Below are 6,404 nucleotides of genomic sequence, written 5' to 3'. Positions count from 1 at the left end.
TACTGTGCGGGCGGGCTGGCGTGCCGCGTGTTTCTGTCAAAAAAGAAAAAACAACAACAACAACAAAACTAAACAGCACTCGAAATGTTTCTGTCAAGAAAAGTAAAAGCCTTTATTTTTTCTTCTCATTTTATTATGCAGTGTTTTGTGCTCAGGTCCCTACGCGGGTCTTAGAGTCACAGAACCGCGGTGACGGAAACGTGGAAAACACCCCGAGTGGGAAGGGACCCCACAGCTCCACACAGCACCAACCCTGTTCTGAGAGCCAGCCCTGGGGCTGTGCCCACCTCCCTGTGGGGCAGAGCCTTTCCCCAGCCCTACCTTACCCTCCTCTGATGGAACTCCATGCCATCAGGGCCTGTTGCTGTCACCAGAGAGCAGAGCTCTGTGCTGCTCCTCTCCCTGTGGGGAGCTGCAGGCTGCCATGAGGGGCTGAAGGCGATATGAGGGGCTCCAGGATGCCATGAGGGGCTGCAGGCCATATGAGGGGCTCCAGGATGCCATGAGGGGCTGCAGGCCATATGAGGGGCTCCAGGATGCCATGAGGGGCTGAAGACCTTATGACGGGCTGCAGGATGCCATGAGAGGCTGTAGGGCTGCCATGAGGATCTGCAAGCTGCCATGATGAGGTACAGGCAACCATGAAGGAGCTGCAGGCTGCTGTCGTGTCATGGTTATTACATGGCATGAGGCTACAGCCTTCCTTTGGTCTCACCTCATGCCAGGGCAGCCCAGTGCCATGATCGGGTTTTGCTCGCACACCATGTGTTGCCTCATGCCACAAATCTGTTTTTCTTTGCTTTGAAGCAGCCTGCAGACTCCCAGCACAAAACTGCCTATTTTTAGATGCAGAATGGCAAATGCAATCAGTTGATTGGGCAGTGCACACAAATACCACCAGTGAATAGGTGTGCAGCTGCGGTCACTTATTCAAGGACTCACACAAGGCATGTCCTGCTTGGCATTCATTCCTTCCTGCAGTAGCCTGGGTCCTGGGGGCGGTGACTGGGAGTGGTGCAGCTGCAGTAGTGGGAAAGGAAAGGTTTGTGGGGAACTGTGCTTCTCCTCAGCCAGGGGAGAGCATGTTTTGCCTTGTTCTTGAAGTGAGAGATGGGCGCTGCGGGCTCTGTGCTGTGTTTTAGGGGCTCGGTTGGTGAGTCAAGATTAAAAGAGTGGAGATGGATGAGGTGGAGGAGGCATGTTGGAGGATGGAGCACTGCGAAAGGAGGCATGCTGCTGAGGTACCTCCCTCCTCTTCCTTTTCTGCCATACCACGCCGAGAACAGATAGAGCTTACAACAAAACCTGTGGCCACTACTCTCCTTTTTATGTGACATAACACCTGGGTGCCTAAGAGGAAAACAGAATTGCTTGGCAGTCTTTTCAATAGCTTGTCAGTGAGGCTGCTGAACACCACTGCTTCCCCAGTCAGGACTTGAGCCACCGGTGGGCTGGTCACTCTTCAGTCCCAGTACAGGTGGGATGTGATGGGTTGCCTTTCTGAACAGCAGCCCCTGTCCATGGGGTGGTTTGGGGTGGGAAGCTGGTGGGACTGTGTCCCTGAGAGTGTTATGCAGGATTCTTGCAAAGTGCAGCTTGTCTCTTCCCACCAGGTCTCTCAAGGACATTGCTGCACAGGTAGGGTGGAGGATGCTGTTTGTGAAGCTCTCCATAAACCATAAAAGAGAAGGTAGCATAGCTTTCTGTGTGAACTCCTGTAACATCTGTCACGTTTGTGCCCAGCCCTCCATCTTTTCATCGTTCTCTTTAGCAGTCTGGGTTGCTGCAATGGAAATGCACGCTGTGCACTGGGGCGGGCCCTGCAACCCTTCCCAAGCACAAGGAAGGGTAGAGTCACCTTGGAGGCAGCTCCTGCCACCACCTTCTTGCTCTCCAGATTTTAACTGGCTCACAGCACGTGTGCTTGCTCTGATCCATCCCTCTGCTGCTCATGCCTAGAAGTAGAAGAGGGTGGTTCTATCACACTGGCACAGGACTAATGAGCAAATTCATTAATCATATAATCAGTCATTTTCCTCCTGCCTCTTCCCTCCTTCTCTCCATCTCTCTGACCTTTCTATCTGGCCTCTCTTCTCCCCCCTGATGGGTTCTGCTGGCTGTAATCAGAGGTGGAATTTAGCAACCAGACTGTATCTGATAGGAATGTCTGGACTTGGGACATCCTCTGTGGGAGCACAGGTGGAGAACTGTGGCATGAAGAAATTCCATCTGTGGAAGAGGCGAGCCGTCATTTGCCATGATTGCTGCTTGCAGCCTCCCTGTGCATGGGGAGAATGGCGCAGCCTGCGCCACGCTGGCTGACATGGGGACCAAAGTTGGGTGGGCAGCCAGCACTGCTGGGGTGATGTGGGGCCGTGTGGGTGCGGTGGGGTGGAATGGGGTCACGGCCACCGCGATAACACGCTCTGCCATTCAGGAAAGCTCCCCGTGGGGTGACAGGGTGTGATCCCCACCCGTGGGTCTCCCCGGAGGGTGAGGGCTGGTGCCTGCCGTCCTGCTCCGTGCCACCAGAGGGCAGCAGGTCCTCGCGGAGCATCGGCCGCCGATGTCCCGCGGGGATGGGGACGGCGGCCCGGCGCCATGGGGTTCCCACGGACACTCGCCAGCAGCAGCGGGGCCGCCCTCGTGTGCTGCTTCCCTGCTGGACTGACTGTGCTGATGTTCAGACCTAAGCTGCAGGATGCCGTGCCGGGGGCGGCTGCATGGCCTAAAAGATGAGGAGCAGCTCCCATAAGATGGGGAGTGGTTTCTCAGGGATCCCTTGCTCCTCACAGCCCGTGCATGTGCACGGTGCACGCAGGCACTGCTGTCTGCTTGGGGTTCAGCCGTTACAGCGTGCCCTGCTTGGCAGCAGAGACTGGTGCTGTGCTTCTTGTATACAGCAGTGCGGTGCTGCATCCCCCGGCATCACACCCACACCCTCCTTGCCATGCCCATCACTAGCACTGGGCAGCCATAAAGCTGGCCGAGCTCCTCTCAGACCCGTTGGATCCTGCAATGACAATATCTCACTGCAAGAGAAATTCCCAGGCAAACACAGCTATTGATTTTCTTTCTAGCTCCCTTTCGATGGATTTGCCGACAAACAGGTTGTTTTCTATCCAGTAACAAACCAGCAGCCTGTGCCAGTGAATCTGCATCAGCTGTAAATTCCAGCACCCTGCCCATGGCAGCAAGGCCTGCACAGGCAGGGGGAGGTGGAAGGGACAGGTGGAGCAGAAATAACTCAGCCTTGTTGGGAAATGCGAAGCCCATCTACCTGCTTAGTCCTGGCAGAGCATCCTGTTGGTGTCAGTGGGTTAACCTGGAGGTATCCCTACCAGGATCTGCGCCATAAATTCTCTTCAAGGAAGCTTCAGCTTGTTCCGAGCTTTTCTGCTGTTGAAGAGCTGCCACATCCTTTTCCTGATGCTGCTTGTGGGAAGTCTAGTGATGCCCAGTTCTGGAATGACCTGGGATCTTTTGGCAAAGTGCAGTATAGAGTGCTGTACCACTAGCAAAACCTGCGCCTCCTGGGAGCTCTCAAGACAACGCAACACTCCAGTACAAAAGAGTTACGTGTTGTATTTGGTTCTTGCTCTAGTAGCGTTGTTGTGCTTCCCTCAGGTCTAAGCACTAGGAGGTGCTGCTGTTAATGCTGTGAGCACTTCCCACCCCTGCAGCTGAGTCCTGATGGAGCACAGGGGCAGAACTGTGCACTGGAGCAGGCGATCAGAACTCTGCACGCTCCGTGCTGCTCATCCTCCTTTTTTACACAAGGTTTGACACTTAGGGGAAGGCTATTTTATTTGTTGTGCGGCTGTTGTTTCTTTTTCTAAATACATATTTCAAGCAAACAAACTAATAGATCCCACAAGTTGCCGTGATGCGTCTAACCACATCCGCGGCGCTGTGCTTCCAAACAGATGTTGCCAGGACTCCCTGAGCTGCCAGCAGCATTAGTGAAAGCATGTTCAGATCCAGGGGCTGATAAGGAATCCCCCTGCCCTCACTTCCCTGCACTGTAGAGCCTTGCCATCCTGCAGACTGGGTCTGGGCAGTACCCATCGCAGTCACCTGCAAGGCCCGTCCCTGGGAATAGGGCTTTGGAGGAGCAATCTGAGCACTCCAGGAGGTCACCCAGTCATGCATGGGGCTTGTGCAATGTGAACCTAAGCAATGAAGGTGAATAAAATTACTTAGGACTTAGCCCAGCTTGCAGTGAAGACAACAGGAGCATTTCTGTTGGCTTCACTGGTAACTGGGGGTGGCATTTTAGCATTATCTTTTGGAATCTGATTCTGATTCTCTCTAACCCAACAGCAAACCTTGCCTTGACTTCATCAGGAGTAGAATTGGGCCGTAGGTTTTTGAGCCTAAGAAGAAGCCAGCAAGCTGGGTGTCAGCAAGAAGGCAGTAAAAGCCAGAGCAATCCTCCAGTGGTGTGTGGGGCTTCTGCAGCCCCCCGTCAGTTTCTCTTTGGGGAATGGATCCGTGCATGCAGGCAGCCAGGCAGATACCTCAAAGCCATCTCTGAGGGACAGGAGAGGGAGGCACAGGGACCCTTCAGCTCTTTGCTTTAAGTTGCAGTGGCAGGTCCAGGAATAATCTCATGTGTTTGAGGGGAAAATATCTCCCAGATTTCAGTAACCTAATTTTGTTAGGACTGTACTTAAGCCCCTAAAGCTCATTCCACAAAAGCTACCAAGGATTGCACTCCAGTGCTGATGACTTCCAAGACTTGTCTGGATGAGAGCTGGTGATTTGGCAGTGAAGCCTATTTCCTTCTGCTGAGCCATGTTCTATTTCATTTTCCTTATTTGGAGTTGTACCCAGAGCCCTTTTGGTACAAGGGAGCACTATGAATTAGTTCCCAGCACACTGAACTGCTAACTTCAGCTGCAGTAACCCCTTACGTCCCCAGGAACCCAATCTACAAAGCACTCCTTTTCCCCTTAGTGACTGGAGCTTCAACTGCAATAAAGAGGATTAAATGCAGACACCCGTTTCCACCTTAGCTATGAAGTCTGCAGTGCTGACAAGTCTGCCATGAGTAACCTGGCTCCACGATCAATCTTCTGTGGCTGAGAGCCTGGCTGTTCTGCGAGGGGAGCTGTGCTGTGCACACAGCCTCCCTGATCAGCTGCTGGTTTTCTACCTTTTTTTGCAGACCTCTACTTTTCCACCATGCAGCTCCATTTGGTGACTGCTGCTCCTGAAATGGCTTTACCCAACCGGTTTCCATTGAGCCCTCACCTCCCTGCCAGCCTCTTTGGGGAACTCTTTAAGCCACCACATCCACCACGCTGGCCTCAGCACCTTTTTCTGGGAGGGATGGACAAACAAGGGGTCTGGAAGTGCAGGACACGCTGGATGAGCTCATGTTCAGGCTGGGTTCCCTTGGAGTTAACTCTCTCCTTGCTCAGGGTTATTTTGCTCCTTATCTCTGCTCATTCCAGGGGCAGCGGGCAGCTGGGGAGGTCAAAGGGAGGCTGCTCTTCCTGCTTCTCCATCCCGGTCCACACACCTGATTTGTACTCTCAGGGAACCTGAGAGCAGAAACACCATGTTCAAATGTCTGGTGTGCCCCATGCTTGGAAGTAGAGAAGACACCAGCTGTGAAGCACAGAGCAGGGAGCTTAGACACCTTAATTAAAGCAGTCAGATGTGGTGCTCCAGGAGCCTGGCCATCCTACAAGGCCGGCCAACAGGTGCCAGCACTTTGTAGCTGTCGAGACAACAATTCAGGAAGGAAAGTCTGATACCCTATTACCAATCAAAAGATAAGTGATTCCACTTTCTCTTCTGTTATCATGTTCTTCCTTAGAGCGTCTCAAAATTGCTTCCCCTGGAAGATCTCTGAAATAACTGCTTGACCTCTGGTGAATCAGCTTTGCAGCCCAGAATAGTTATTGTTGTCTCCTTCTTCTAAATGTGGTTTAGTAGCTGTGTTAAAATCAGTGTTAGCATTATCCAGAAGCAGGAAGAAGCTCATGGCTTCTCCTCACAGCTTTCCTCTTTGTGAGGCACCCAGTTGAGCACAGTTTGATGGCTTATGAAGCTTGAAGTTGCCTGGAGCCAATCTCCCAGAAAATAATCTATCCAAGAACCAGCTCTGAGGCTCTTTTTCCATGTCTGTGTACACCAGTGTCTCCCTAGATACTGAGACACCTCTTCACAGCTTCGTTTTAGTTTATCTGAGCAGCTATCCCCCTCTAATTCCACTGAAGATGAGTTGGTTGGAATTTGCTCCTTCTTCCCATGGCAGCTTTGATCCTGTGCATGTGAGTGTTCTCTGACAGCCAGACAGGAGGGGAGGGGCTGTCCCTAGCCTGAAGGGCTTCAAGAGTAATGAATGAATACTGTGCTTGTATTTCTAATTGATAAAGTGCCTTGCCAGATCA

General features: G+C 52.4%; 1 protein-coding gene across 1 annotated transcript in view; it reads left to right on the top strand.

Moving 5' to 3' along the window:
• The window catches only part of ASTN2 (astrotactin 2), a 226,636-nt gene that overhangs the window by 133,075 nt on the left and 87,157 nt on the right, over positions 1-6,404 (top strand).

The sequence above is a fragment of the Meleagris gallopavo genome, chromosome 19, assembly GCF_000146605.3.
Source record: "Meleagris gallopavo isolate NT-WF06-2002-E0010 breed Aviagen turkey brand Nicholas breeding stock chromosome 19, Turkey_5.1, whole genome shotgun sequence".
Lineage (NCBI taxonomy): Eukaryota > Metazoa > Chordata > Aves > Galliformes > Phasianidae > Meleagris > Meleagris gallopavo.
Note: the sequence above shows the minus strand (reverse complement) of the source record. Positions and strands in the feature narration are given on the sequence as shown.